Source organism: Podarcis bocagei (assembly GCF_964188305.1).
Source record: "Podarcis bocagei genome assembly, chromosome: 8".
Classification (NCBI taxonomy): domain Eukaryota; kingdom Metazoa; phylum Chordata; class Lepidosauria; order Squamata; family Lacertidae; genus Podarcis; species Podarcis bocagei.
Window position 1 is genome coordinate 30,149,727 of NC_138133.1, and position 15,745 is coordinate 30,165,471.

At 42.1% G+C, this 15,745-nt stretch overlaps 1 long non-coding RNA gene across 1 annotated transcript in view; it reads right to left on the reverse strand.

Annotated features, from left to right (window-relative positions):
* Positions 1 to 14,420, reverse strand: part of LOC308593965 — a 33,709-nt gene extending 19,289 nt beyond the window's left edge. Inside the window, exon 1 of the long non-coding RNA XR_014011158.1 lies at positions 13,957 to 14,420. This is a non-coding gene — a long non-coding RNA (uncharacterized lncRNA). The remainder of the gene's footprint in view (positions 1 to 13,956) is intronic.
* Positions 14,421 to 15,745: the final 1,325 nt, after the last annotated feature.

Genomic DNA, 15,745 nt, shown 5'->3' on the forward strand with positions numbered 1-15,745 from the left:
GTTTACCTTCCCGCCGGAGTGGTACCTATTTATCTACTTACACTTTGACGTGCTTTCGAACTGCTAGGTTGGCAGGAGATTGTGATGTTTAGCTGGTGATATATTGTGATGTTGAAAACCAGATACCGCCTACTATAGATAACATTAAATTGGATTACCATCTAGACTAAGGTTGTGTATATACCACGGGCAGTGCTGTTTTTCTAGAAAAGGAGGTGCCAGAACTCACCATGAACGCCTCTTGTTCTCTCATAATAGCACATGGCGCCCACCTGAGAGGCGCTGGAAATGAGTTCCAGTGAGTTCCAGCTGAAAAGAAGCCCTGGGTTGCATACCACTTTTGTCAGTGCAGGGATTTCTTTTTGTGCAATAGAATATTTCCCCCCTCATCTCCCTTCAAGCATCCCTTAAATTTGTTCTAGGGGTTCCCCTAACCTAAGGTTACCAGATTTTTTTCCAATGAATCCGGGGAAACTTTTCAACTTCAATGGATTTTGTATGGGGACTGATTTGTAAATCTGGGGACTGTCGCCGGGAAGCGGGGATGTCTGTTAACCTTATCCTAACCATCCAGAGCAAATTTGGGGATTGTGTGGGGGTAGGGAGAATAGGGGAAAACCCTGCATATTTCTGGACTGTAGGGTGTTGGACTAGACTAGATGATTCTCAGGGTTTCTTCCAACTCGTCAATTCTATGATTCTATGATTAAATGGTTCAGGTGGGCAAGAGCCCAAGGTTTAGAAACTCATGATGGAAACACAAGGTCTCGCAACCGCTCTGAGTGTCTCCTGATTCATGGGCAGAGGCTTGAGGCCCTTTATGCACACACACATGATTTACACTAACCATTGTGTGACCTTTTAAATTAGCTTAGAGCAGGAATGGGGAATCTGCGACGCTCCTTATGTTGTTGGACTACAACTCCCATCATCCCTGGCCATTGGCCATACGGGCTTTGACTGATGGAAGCTGGAGCCCATTCAACATCTTAAGGGCCACAGGTTACTCATCCCTGCTTAGAGACTGAGCACCCTCTTGCTGCACTACCACTTCTGGTGGGTAGTGTTATGTACTGAAGTTCTCACCCTGGGCCAGCAGGGGGATACTGTAGATAGTTATGCAAATGAAGGATCGAAAGTGACGTTCAGTGATTGGATAGTTTGTATGCAAATGAAGGATCGAAAGTGACATTCAGTGATTGGATAGTTACAGAAAATGGTTACTGTTGCATTCTCGTGGAGCTCTATATAAGCAGGCTGACTGAGCTCCTCAGTTCAGTTCTGTTCCAGCTTACAAATAAAGAGCTGCTTTGGAAGAATCGCTGTGTCATCTGATATGTTCGCCCACAACTTAACAGGTAGCTCATCCGGCCTCCCCACCCACCCCAAGGTGTAATACACTAACAAGACACCACTAGTTTATTTAACTGTTGGCAGCTTTTAAATGTGTTTTCTTTAGTTCTGCACTCCTCCTCTCTAAAACTGGTACGAATAAAGCAAATGTTGTTTTTCAGTAGCAAATAGCTATGCTTTTGAAGCAAAACTTCCTTCCCCATCCATTACATGATCAAGAATGTAATGTGCTTTCCCTCCCAAACACACAAACCGGGGAAATATGAATGCTATTTATGCTCTCATTTAATCAGTACAAAACAAGATATTATCTTGCTATTATATACACCAAACTAAAGTACATCTGTCTCTTTCCATGAAATCTAGCGCTCCAGGTTTGTTTTTTTTCCCCCTTCAGAGGTGAAAGAAAGCCAATTTTGCCCCCCGCAGGAATCTTTGAAACTGCATTTGGAACATTATTCAAAATGTCTATGCTTTTAAAAAACATACTCATGGTATAATTACAGTGATTGAGAATGCTATTTTAAAAAAGAGGCATTTACATTTGTCTCTGATACCTTACTCTCAGTAGGTTTTGTTAGATATTTATGAAGTTCTAAAAGGAAACAGATTTACCTGCTGACTCAGTCAAAAGCAAAAGTGCAACTATTATAAGTATTCCTAAACCTGCTGTGGTTTTTATGTTTTTTATGTTTTTTTAATCCTTACAAAAATGTTTAAGAGGAAAGTGCAACATTTGAGGATAGAAGGTTCCTCAAGGCCAGAAAATGTCTGCAGTTCTTTCAACAGCCATGTTGGGATCCTCTGGGTAATAATATAGAAACACAGGCAGGGAAATATAGCACAGTGCTCTCCCTTTTCCCGGAGTATCAATGGAAGAGGGTTTGGATGCAGTGGGGGTGGGTGGATGGAAGAGAGATGGCTATGTGGGCGAATGCAAGCAAGGTGCAAACACCATATTTTTGTGCCTAGTACAAACTTGTAACACAGGCTGCCTCCCCCACACATACTATGTTCCTATTGCACGTATACAACCTCATGAGTCATGAAAGAAAAGTTTCTATTTTAATTCTGAAATTACATTTTTGACGTTTCTTAAAATACACCATGGTTCATCCTACTTTTGCTATTTTTGTTTGACATAACATTGAGCATGAAGAGTCCTGCAGTTACTTTTTATTAGTCCTTATAAAGGTATTTAGCATCCTTACTGGATGTTTAAAAACAAAAAACAAAACATAAGCAGCACAGTGACAAAAGATGGTATTCAAAGCTAGTCCAATTCAGAGTAGACCCACTGAAGTTAATAAACATAACTGACATAGTTTCATTAATTTGAATGGGTCTACTCAGAGTAGGATTTAGCTAAATATAATCCAGGCATTCTAAAACAGACCAATCTATTTTAAAGCTTTCTTTTTCTGATCTTCTTCACTGCAAAACAAACTTCTCTTTGAAAGTTCTTGTTCAATAGCTAGGCAGCCCCATAGTGAAAAGACTGTGCTTGCCCCATAGTAAAAACCCTGCTATTTTTGATGAGTGCAAGTTATAAATACTACCAGTGGCATTGGCTCCCACTGTCTTAAGGTAAAGATCAATGTTCTCAGTTGCAATACAGTCATACCTCTGTTTACGTAAACTTCAGGATGTGCACGTGGCAAACCTGGAAGTATTTTACCAGGTTTCACCGCATGCACAGAAGCGAAATGGTTTTTGACCTTCTAGGGGGACAGTGGACATGATTTTCTCCACTCAACAGCTTCAATAAAAATGTAGAGAGCAAAACCAGCCCCTGTATATGACATTTATTTACCCAACTAAAGCCTTTGACACTAAATTGTAATGCCCTGTGGACTCTCCTTCTGAAAATTGGTTGCCCAGATAAATTTGTGAACATCCTTTGGCTCCTCCATGATAATATGACAACAACAACCACAGACAATAATGACTCTCAAAGTGAACCATTCACAGTGGGATCAGGTGTTAAACAGGGTTGTGTTATCGTCCCCAATCTATTTATTATTTTCATTGCTGTGATCCTACACATTGTAAAAGGGAAACTCCTTACCAGGGTAGAAATCGTATATTGAACAGATGGAAAGCTCTTTAATCTGAGTAGGCTGAAAGCAAAGAGTAAGGCTGTGATAACTTCTGTCATAGAGCTTCAGTATGCTGACGACAACGTAGTGTGTGCACACTCAGAGGATGACCTCCAAACCATCCTAAATATATTCACAGAAGCTTATGAAAAGCTTGGCCTATCACTCAACATCCAAAAAACCAAAGTGCTGCACCAATAAGCACAAAACAACCCCTCTGCAACTCAATGGTGTAACGTTGGAAAGTGTCAATCACTTCTCCTATCTGGGCATTTATATCCACAAGGGCCAATATTGATGCTGAAATCCAGCATCGCCTGAGCTCTGCAAGGGCAATTTTCTGCCTATTGAAGTGCAGAGTGTTTGAGGACCGGGACATTCAAAGGGAAACCAAAATGCTTATTTACTTTAGCTGAGATTCCTGCATTGCAGGGGGTTGGACTAGATGACCCTTGGGTCGCTTCAACTCTATTATTCTCTGGTTCTATTATTTCAAACTGGAAGTTGATATAACTAAATAACACACCCATTTAGTAGTTCCTCATCAAGAAGCAGTTGTTGATAAGCTCGACTTCTATGAAGGCTATGTACACATCCTATACCTTTAAAGTCCTTCTTGAAGGAATTATGGGCACTGTAGTTTACCCCTCACATAGTTACAGTTCCTATAAACCCTTAACAGACAACAGTGCCCAAAATTCTTTGAAGGGAAGAATGCACTTCCAGTGTGCTGGTTCATATACACATTGTATATGAAGCTATAGTTTGGAGAACACTGTCTACTCAGTTAAGAAGGCAAATAATTTTGGGACAGGGAATATAAATTCAGTTTTGTGATCTTGAATGGCAGTCCCTTAGTTATCTCTGCAAACCTTTACAAATCTATTTCCCTTAACCACTGGTGCAATCAGAGTGGTCTAGTGAGAAAACCAGACTGGTTCCAGAATACCTTCTTTCTCCAGATACTATATATCTCCTTTTCTACTTCATTGTACAGTCTCATGCAGCACTAGTAGGAACTGAACAAAAACTGAAGATCTACATCTGGACTCATGTGGATCTTGGCTGCCACCCCATCTAGTATTCCCAGTACTGGAGTAAAGATCTGCTTGCTCCAAGAGTTCTTCCAATGACCTCAAGCAGAGTAAACAAATGTGCTGCCAATCCAATCTCAATTCTTGTAGCCAGTTCTAGCCCATCAAGGTTAGACCTTTTCCTTGCATCACCCACAAAAGTACATTCTTATATGTATGTCACTGGCAGGAATACCCTGCTGCTCAGGAGAATAGTCTCGCATATTGGTTGTAAATGGTGATCACCCAACATTTACAGGTAAAAGGTAAAGGGATAGACTCTTACTGTGTCATCCTGACTTTCCTCAGTGTGCATCTCCATCAGCTTTCCCCCCACCCCATGGTTAACATTGTTGATTCAGTAGTTAATTGGAGGCTGTTCACTGAGTAAGTACATCATTGCATTAAGTACTCCTTGTGATGACATTGCCAGAAACTGTTGGTCAACCTTTATGGGGGACTCTAGACCAGGCATTGCCAAACTTGGCCCTCCAGATGTTTTGGGACTACAATTCCTATCATCCCTGACCACTGGTCCTGTTAGTTAGGGATGGTGGGAGTTGTAGGCCAAAAACATCTGGAGGGCCAAGGTTGAGGAAGCCTGTCCTAGATGGATCAGGGAAGAGCTGTGTACGTCTGTGCCAGCAACTTACATGTTGGCCACCTTTGTGCCTCTCCACATACTCTGACCACTCACTCTCTCGAACAATGCATCACCAAGCTTGGTATAGTTTTATCCTAAGTCACCAGTGGAACAAGTTGGAAGATACCCAGCATAAGAGGGTGAAAATGATATTGGAAACAGGGCAGGGTCTGGCCTGGCTGGACAAAAGTAGAACTATAAAGATGGAAAGTGAAACTAGACAATATGACCCCTTTGACCCCTAAGGATTCTTACTCCCTGGGCAGGCAGCACCCACAGATTTCTAAGTGCCAGCAACAGTTACTCCCTGTGACCTAAGACTTTCTTACATGGTTACTCATTTGAACAAAGCCTATCTCCTAGTTTTCAGTTACAGTCAAATAGCATATTAGATTGGAATCATCTGTCTAGATTGTACAATTTTGAACTTCAGATGGAGATTTAGTTGGAGAACTGAATGTAGTATATACAGTAAATTTATATAAACTCTCTGCACGTAGAAATCTATATTGTTGTAAGTTTGAGGGTTCTAGACGCCTGGGTTTAGTAAATGTTGGGATTTAATTAGAACTTTTATGTTAAAACGAGATGTCAGACCTATATGTATTTTAAAAACATTAATATTTTTATTTTTAAAAAATCTCAATTATAAAGAAATAAAGTGATACAGAGAAAAAAAGAGGGGAAGTGAGGGGGGAGAACAAAGATGTGTATAAGAAAGAGAAAAATATATACACAAAATTGCAATGTAATATACTCCCTTACATTCTTACAGAAATTGATATAGTGTTATTATCCTAATACATATGTAGATGTTAATAGCCTACTACATTCTTTATAAACCCATGCTCTTTATATCCTAAACTCCTAGCGAAACCTTACAGCAAATGTTACATTCTGTAAGAAAGAAAGTGCACTATTCTGCATTTCTGATTTACAAAGTGTATAACATGTGCAGTGATTCACATAGGAACGAGGAATGCTTAAGTGAGGCTCATTAAGGCATGGTAATATGAAGCCCATAGTAACTTCTTTTCCTGGAAATCTTATATGTCAGCATTAGCTGAGATTCTGGCTCTGAGTAAAGGTTAGATTTCTCTTTATTCTGTATTTTCATTATGGTTAATATTTAAGCCCTGCCGCTGGTGTGCTCAGCAGAACAGTTGGTCCTTGTGCGTCTATAAATGGCAGAGGGAGGGAGGGAGAGAGCTCTGGGTCTGTTAGAGCATGTCTGTCAGCTGTTTGAACAAGGCGAGCACCTTGATGCTGCTGGCCTTGGAGCGTGTGCAGTTCCACAGCTCTCATGCTATTTATTTATACCGGCTTTGTGATTGGTCGGGGCTGCCGTCCTCCCTGCATCCTCGAGTGACTGCTGCTGACAGGGGTATCTCTCCTCAACTGAGATTACTGTGTATGACCTACTTTGAAAATGGTGTGAACCAAGGTTCACAAATTACCTTGGAGGGATGCCATGGAGCTGGTGTGCAAAGAGAAGTCATCCAGGAGGCATTGCCAGAACAAAATAAAACAACACACACACACACACACGCACACACACACACACTGCTCTGTGTCCTTCCAGATGCAATGTGTGCATTCTTTTTCACGGGGCCTTGGTTTGACAACATATTATCTCTGTGTTATCCTTGCAGCACATTGATTTACTGCGCAGCCCTGTAAAATTAGCCGGCCTCATGCCGAGACGACACAGGTCCTCTCCATAAAGCCAAAATACGAATACTGTACAAATGACTACAGGATTTCAGGCTCAGCTGCCTACCTATCTGTGGCAGTAGCTGTGCTAGGTTAGTGGTATCTGGTGCAATCACTCAAATCAATATTATAACACAGTCCATCTGTTTGCCTAATTGTGTGTCCTGCTCTCTGTTGCTGAGATTTTCCTGTCTATCAGAAGAGACCACTTGGATATCTTGCTTGCTCCAAAGTGATTGTATTTTCCTATTTTCTTTGTGAATTTTATTGTGCTTCTGCAGACAGTTTGCGTCGAGTTTAAGGGTGATGTGAGTTTCCTTAGAGGAGCAAATCAACTTCAGCAAAGAAACTTCTCTCCCTTCCCCTTTTCTGTGTCTTAAGACATTTCAAACAGAACATGGCAACCGTTTGTGTTTGCTATCTGATCAAATAATTATCATAAGCTACAAGGTAAAGTGGTTGTATTTGTAAAGGGCAGCTATGCTGTACATCAAGAGAATTAACAAGCTTGCATGTCAAGCTGCTTTTCATAGAGAGCGAAAAATCCTTTCTTGTCTCTATAGGTCAAAAACTCCATAATAAATTAACAATGCAAATATATTTTCATTTATATCCTTACAACATTAAAATATGCCATGGCATTTTGAGCCTTTCTGAAGATTTTGTTCTAGAAATAAATTACATTCAGGACTTAAAACAATAATTTGCATTTGCGCAGTGAGTATCCAAAGCAATTCATATTCATTACCCCAGTAATCTTTATGATAATCCTATATAGTAGCTCAATATTAGATTTCTCATATTGCAGATGGGAATGAGGGGGCTGAAGGTTGTTTTTATGTTTTAAAAAAGGTTTATATACCTTGCTTTCCCACTAAGGAGTTCAAGATACATACATACATCATTAGATAAAGTGTGCCACCTTCCTATAATTCAAACCATGCTCAAGGCAGCTTGCAACATGCGAAAAAACACATAACTGCAACATAACAAACATAGTAATAATAACTAAAACATGTAAAAAATATGCAACCAAGCTGAACAGTTTCCATATAAGGCACATCCAGATCTAAAGTAAATATATAAAAAACAATCCTTCCAGCAAAAATCCCCAAACAACATCCTAGTTCAAGGGGCTGTTTAGCAGACTCAGCTTTTGTAGCTGGAGTCGGTCAGGGCCCTGCCAGGACTTACGGCCATATATACAGCCAGGTATATGGTGTTAGGAGCGTCCTACTCTCGTGTAGGACCCTGGTAGAGAAACGTGCCCGACTGGCATGTTCTCTCCCTCCTGGTTGATCATTCGGGAGCTTCAAAAGCTTTCTTCTGCCCGAACATTACAGCGACTGATGCCAAAAGGCACCAGCACACTTAGGGATCCACAGAGTGTTCACAGTTTGCGTAACAGAACCAATAGCACAGCATTTTGGCTAATCTACTTTATTTACATATAATACACTTGGAGCATTCTGACTTAGCTCCTGCCTCTTTCTCATCAGACAGCAAAAAGAGACAAGAACAAAGGACAATAGTCCCACTTCATGGAACACAGTAACACAAACATCCTGCCTCCGTCACTTCCCACACTGTGGAATGAAAACATACACCGTCATGTGATAGACAATCCCATGACTGCAGACACGGGGAATGAATCTCCAACATATGGTTCCCTCTCCTCTCTCCATTTTATCCTCACAACAACCCTGTGAGGTAGGCTAGGTTGAGAGGGAGTGACTGGCTTGTTGTCACCCACTGAGTTCAAGGCTGAGTAAGGATGTAACTTGCTCTCTGCAGTCCTGGTCTGACATTCTAAGCACATTATATTGCTCTTTCCCCACCAGAGTCTATCAGGTTCCTCCCCAATTTCTCTCAAGTTCAGGTCCTGGCTCTACCCAGGTGTCAGATTTTCTTCTTACTTCAAAAGGTAGTAGCCTTAGCAGCATAGCAAACAAGACTCATAATTGGTGAGTCCAATATGTGGGCTGGTTCCTTGAGATCTAATGTCATGCTCCAGTCTAGTGTTTTTGTAATACTAAAATCAATATATGCAGTTTTGTATATCCAAGAAAGTATGCTGTTGCTGTGTTCGTGCAGGTAAGCAAAAGTATTTCCACCTTATGCTGAGTGACAAGGCCAGCAGCTTATATGCATAATTAACTGAAAACCAAGCCATATACAGTGGTGCCTCGCAAGACGAAAAGAATCCGTTCTGTGATTCTCCTCGTCTAGTGGTTTTTTCGTCTTGCGAAGCAAGCCCATTGACGGATTAGCGGATTAGCGCTATTAGCGGCTTTTAGCGGCTTTTAGCGGCTTATCTGCTGATCGGATCAGCTGATAAGCGGCTTAGCGGCTTAGAAAAAGGGGGGGAAGGAAAAAAAACCAGCAGGAACTCGCAAGACATTGCCGTCTTGCGAAGCAAGCCCATAGGAAATTTGTTTTGCGAAGCACCTTCAAAACGGAAAACTCTTTCGTCTAGCGAGTTTTCCGTCTTGCGAGGCATTTGTCTTGCGGGGCACCACTGTATCTATTTAGCACTCACAAATATTTTGCACATTTTTTTATTTCTGTGTGTTATCTCCTGTTTTTGGTCCACTAACCCTGAAGCAGCATATTTGCAGTTTGGGAGTGCTCTTGAATTTAAACCTGCTCCTTAATGCTCAGGTAGTAGTCGTGGCTAGTTGTTTTGAAACAACTTGTCCCCTTTCCTGGAGAAACCAAGTCCAGCCAAAGTTATTCATGCTCTTGTCACTTCCAGGACAGATTTTCATCTTTTGCCATCATAAGACATTTTGAATGACCCTCAAATAAAGCTTAGATAAATGTTAATAAATAAATAATCATGAAATGGTGATAAAATCTCATTCACAGCCGAATAAGATGGTGAGAGTTTCATATAGGAACACCTTGCAGATTGAGGGAGAAATTCAACATAGTGCTATAGCAGTCGATCTGTCAGTGCAAACTTTTCAGCTTGCCAGATGGAATGATCCTCTCTTCTGCCTCCAAGCGCTGTCATGGGGGTTCTCCCAACCCTCTCAGAGCTCATTTTTGAAGGTGCAAGGAGAGGAGCAGGTGGGGGAAGCCACATTGTGCTGGCTGGCTTCTGCTAATGGGACTTATTTGTTGAATCCAGTCGGACTGCCCAATAGGGGGGCATTTCCAGTCATTAGCTGCCACTGAAAAAAATATCAGCTGGTCAGCCTTGACCATTAGCAAGCAATCCTCTTAAGTGAAAGATCATCACTGGAAGCCGACCATTTGGAGGCCAATGACAAACTTCCTGTGAACATCCATTTAGTAGCATGCTCACAGTGCATTTATAGAGGTAAGCATTTGAGGTGGTTTAAAAATAGGGGAAGCTGAGACAAAAGACCTTTAATAATTCTACAATTGGAGGGTTATCTGTTTCAGACAGTATTGACACTACCATGTCAGGGACAGTGCCTCTGCCAGTTTGCTAAACAGCTAAAAGCCTCGCAGAGGTCATTGGAGAAAGGAGGGGAGGATATGAAACAGGAGCTTGGCTTCGGATGGTCTATCTCATTAAGCGACTGGCCCAGGATCAAGAGGGCTTTGCTGTCACTGGCTGACCAGTCTCCAATACAACTTGCTGAGACACTCTGCTGCAATGCATTCTAGCTGAACAGATGTAATAATATAAATTGCCACTCTGTTGACAGCTTGGCCTGGCAGGGTCATTCATAAGTCTCAGGCGGCAGTGTACGTTTTAATGAAAATTGTTTGTTGAAGGTTTTATATATATCTATATATCTATATACACAGGGACGCGGGTGGCGCTGTGGGTAAAAGCCTCAGCGCCTAGGGTTTGCCGATCGAAAGGTCAGCGGTTTGAATCCCCGCGGCGGGGTGAGCTCCCGTTGCTCGGTCCCAGTGCCTGCCAACCTAGCAGTTCGAAAGCACCCCGGGTGCAAGTAGATAAATAGGGACCGCTTACTGGCGGGAAGGTAAACGGCGTTTCCGTGTGCGGCTCCGGCTCGCCAGAGCAGCTTCGTCACGCTGGCCACGTGACCCGGAAGTGTCTCCGGACAGCGCTGGCCCCCGGCCTCTTGAATGAGATGAGCGCACAACCCTAGAGTCTGTGAAGACTGGCCCGTACGGGCAGGGGTACCTTTACCTTTTTACCTATATATCTATATACAGTGGTACCTCGGGTTACATACGCTTCAGGTTACAGACTTCGCTAACCCAGAAATAGTACCTCGGGTTAAGAACTTTGCTTCAGGATGAAAAAAGCTTGTTGTTGTTGTTTATTTGTTTAGTTGTGTCCGACTCTTCGTGGCCCCATGGACCAGAGCACACCAGGCACTCCTCCCTTCCACTGCCTCCCACAGTTTGGTCAAACTCACGTTAGTAGCTTCGAGAACACTGTCCCAAATTCATACCTTGGTATCTGCAGATCTTATGACCTGGAGACCATGCCAACATTAATGAGCTAAATGGCAGTTCACCTTTGTCTATTTTTCTGACAAAAATGGCCCAGACGACACTATTTCTTTGCCTGGGGGGAAAAATTCACTTCGGCTACAAAATGATTCTTAAGAAAATATGCTACATTGAACTCTTCCAAAGAAACTACCCGTTTTGGTTTGGGAAACTGTCTTTACTATACATCCAGGCTGAGATTGTGTACCCTGAGCTCTGAGGTGCTGGAGATTCCAGAAGTTTATAAATACTCTTAGAAACATCACAGCAAGATGTTCTGATATAACTGGCAGGCCAATTTATGTTACCCTGATGGAGAGTTGATGGCAGAAGCAGATCTTGTTAGGCATACCCATCTAAAGAAATCTGATTCTCTGATTGGAACCAGTTTTCAAAGGAATTAAATTTTGCAGTGATTCAATAGATTTATATTTCCACAGAGGCTTGCATGGATTTTTTAATACCAGATTTTTTAATACTGCGATCATTTCCATGGCACCTTATCTACTGCAGCCTACCCCGTTTACTTTCCTAATTGTGACAGCTCAGAAACAAGCAACGCTGATAGCTTCAAAGCAATGAAAATATCCCATGGTTCTGGCAGCTGATGGGAAGTTAAAAAAATAAGTAATCCCAAAGGAAGGGCAAGATCTGTCAGAGGAGGAGAAGGAGGAACCGGAGGCGAGAAGAGCTTGAGCAAGGTTTTGAGGAAGGGATCTGTACCAGCATGGCCGGTCTAAGTAGAGGGAGAGTTAGAGGGTCGGGTCAAGGTCCTGTTGGATCAAGGTCCTGGCATCAAGGATGCACCTTCAATTGAACTAGTGTAAACAGACCCAGCCACCCCTCCCCAATAGAAGTTCACACTTGAAAGCACAGTCTTCTCGCTTGGGATGAGAATCACATGAATGGCTGGTCCCACCCATCTCAGTTAAAAGTGGAGTGGGAGGGACATGTCAGGTGTTGAGACAACATCTATAGCTACTTCTTAATCATGTCTTAGAGCTCTGCTGTAGACTTATGAATCATGTATCCTGTACTGTGGGGCTAATGCTTAGACCACATGCTGACTACTTGAATAAAGCTTTCAGGTTTCCTTAAGCTGATAGTCGGTACTGTATTTGAGAGCGGGAGCCAGGACAAGCACACTTCTGCACACTTCAGTAGGTTAATGTGTGTCACGGAATCCATTGTTAGCTATCTGTGATTTAAAAAAAAAATGCCTCACATAAATAGTTGAAGATAAATCTTCTCACTTGTCAGGCTGGCAACATTTGAACAAGTATTATTTATAAACTCCTCCAGACAGCATCTGCATGAAGTCCCCATACCTCTCACCTTTGCAGTCAAGATAGAACTAACAGTATAACCAACCAACTCCCAACTGTTACCGGTAATTTCCAACTGCCAGTTGTCAACTACCAACTTCCAACTGCCACCTCCTTTACTCAACGCCATCTATTCTTTGTGAAATACATTCCCAGTGAAATTACATTACAAATACAGTGGTGCCCCGCAAGACGAATGCCTCGCAAGACGGAAAACCCGCTAGACGAAAGGGTTTTCCATTTTTCAATGTGCTTCGCAGGACGAATTTCCCTATGGGCTTGCTTCGCAAGACGAAAATGTCTTGCGAGTCTTGAGATTTTTTTTTCGCTTTCCCCTCCCTTTTTCTAAGCCGCTAAGCCTTTAATAGCCTTTTAGCAGCTAAGCCGCTAAGCCTTTAATAGCCGCTAAACTGCTAATAGCGCTAATCCGCTAAGCCGCTAATAGGGTTGTTTCGCAAGACGGAAAAACCGCTAGACGAAGATACTCGCGGAATGGATTAATTTCGTCTTGCGAGGCACCACTGTACTAACATCAGTCACCGTAATCCAACAGCAGCTTGTGCCCCCAAAATGCGGCACACTTTCCCCACACTTTTCCTGATCCCACCTTGATATTTATCCAATGAAATCTGAACCTTCACTTCCAAATACCAGCCACAAACTTTTGCTGTCAATGAGATTTGTGTTGAATTAACTGGGCAGTCCAGTATAATGTTATAGTTCCTTTGTGCAAATAAATGCATGGGGTTGTGGAAAGCAAAACAAATGTTTATTTTCAAGATTAATTTTAAAACCCAACTACAAATCCTTCTATCTCCAAAGTTAAGTTTCTGCCATGAGACAGCATTTGTTGTTATTTTCCCTTAGACCCAAAACACAATATATTGATGTACTACATCAACACTATAGTGTTCCTTGGCTTTAGTGAAATTCTTCATGACATCCTGTCAGAACTGACACAAGAGTGCCCAAGCCACAACCCACACCAGATCAGAGAAACCACCAGAATCTACCAAGCACTCTAAATGACAAAAAAGCGAAGCAAGCAGCAGATAGAAACTGAACACAGCCTGAAAGAAATAATCTAAACCGGAACTTGACTCAAAACTTAAAATTATGCAAAAGATGCACACTGAATATGAGACTACAAACTGGAAAACTGGGGGGGGGGGAATACAATACAACTCAAATGTTTCTTGCAAACTGCCTCTGGTTAACTCATTGCACTGATCTCAGAAGTCATGTCACATTCTCACCCCACGATTCGTTAACTTACCAAATTCCTCCTGCCCACTTTTCACTCTTACCTTCCTTCTGTTCCTCCCTGCTCCATGGTGCTTCCCCCATGGAGATGTAACCCAGGAGTACCCAACATGGTGCCCTCCAGATGCTGCTGAACTCCCACTGTCCCTGACCATTGCCCATGCTGGCTGGGGCTGATGGAACTTTCAGTCCAGCAGCATATAGAGGGCACTGCATTGGCTACCCCTAGATCCTTTAATTCTAGTAGGGAAGAGTGAGGAGGCCTCTGGAGTTGCTCATGCTTAGTGAAGTTTTTTTTCTTGGGTTCTCAGTAATTGCCTTTTCACTTTGTATTTGATGCTGATGGATTTGCAGGGCTAGTTTGGAGAAAGTACATGAGAGATATTTTTATGCTCTGAACAGCTTGTCTTGGGATATATATATATATAATTGTATTTTGTGCTTGTTTTGAGTGGGCACATGTTGTTTTTTAATTGTTGCCTGACATCTTTTTTTCCACCTTTTGTCATCTTGGTCTATTGCCTTAAGGATACGTGTGAACTGTGTCTCTACAGCTGAAATGGAAAGATATGTACAGAGACCGAAAGCTGTCTAGCTTGCAAGAAAACATTTATTACTGGTACTGATGTCTAAAGAAGAGGATGGATAAACATTTTGGAGAATTCAAGGAGAACCATATTTTGTACAGATATACAGATTACAACGAGACCTTGTAATCAAGAGATTATTTTTTATTATTGCTAGCATAAATATGCATATATAATTGATTTTACCCGAGTCTAACATTATTCTCTATAACTTTGACCCTGGCAGAAAAACAGAAGGCCACATAGACATGGAACAGCATTAGCAGCAGTGTGAAGAGCAGACAACTGCACTATGGCTAGAAATTATTTGCTCCCTCTTCTGACCAATTGCAGGCCACTGCAACTTGGGGGGGGGGGAGAGAGAGAGAGATGGCGGTAATACAGTGGTACCTCGGGTTACAGGCGCTTTAGGTTACAGACGCTTCAGGTTACAGACTCTGCTAACCCAGAAATAGTATCTCGGGTTAAGAACTTTGCTTCAGAATGAGAACAGAAATTGCGCGGCGGCTCAGAGGGAGGTCCCATTAGCTAAAGTGGTGTTTCAGGTTAAGAACATTTTCAGGTTAAGAACGGACCCCCGGAACGAATTAAGTTCTTAACCCAAGGTACCACTGTATGGAGGAACCGGTATGCTTGCCCAGTGGGGGTTAAGTCCCATTAGTTTTGCACAATAATTACTTCTATGATTTTGGGTCATCATGAATGTGATACTGGACTTGTATAGGCTGTTCCAAATATTTCCTGACTATATGGTTTGCCCCTTATCTTTAGGGATGAATTCTCAGTCGTTAACCCTTTCCAAATGGCATTGTCTTTATATTTGTTTCTCCTCCCTACCCATCTACCTTTTATAAATTTATTTTAAATTATTTTTTACTAGATAGTTGTAAAAAGTGCCTCTTCGGATCACTGAGGGAAGTTCCTGGCATCTGTGGGGAAAAATAGCACAAAAGCTAAATTAGCCAAGGGTCAGTTTAAAAAATATAGCTCCTCCCCTCTTGTGGGAAGACCATTCCCAACAGCACATATACAACTAGGGAATACAACAGTACATGTGAAAAGGATCTAGGAGTCTTGGTTGACCACAAACTTGACATGAGCCAGCAGTGTGACGCGGCAGCTAAAAAAGCCAATGCAATTCTGGGCCTCATCAATAGGAGTATAGCATCTAGATCAAGGGAAGTAATAGTGCCACTGTATTCTGCTCTGGTCAGACCTCACCTGGAGTACTGTGTCCAGTTCTGGA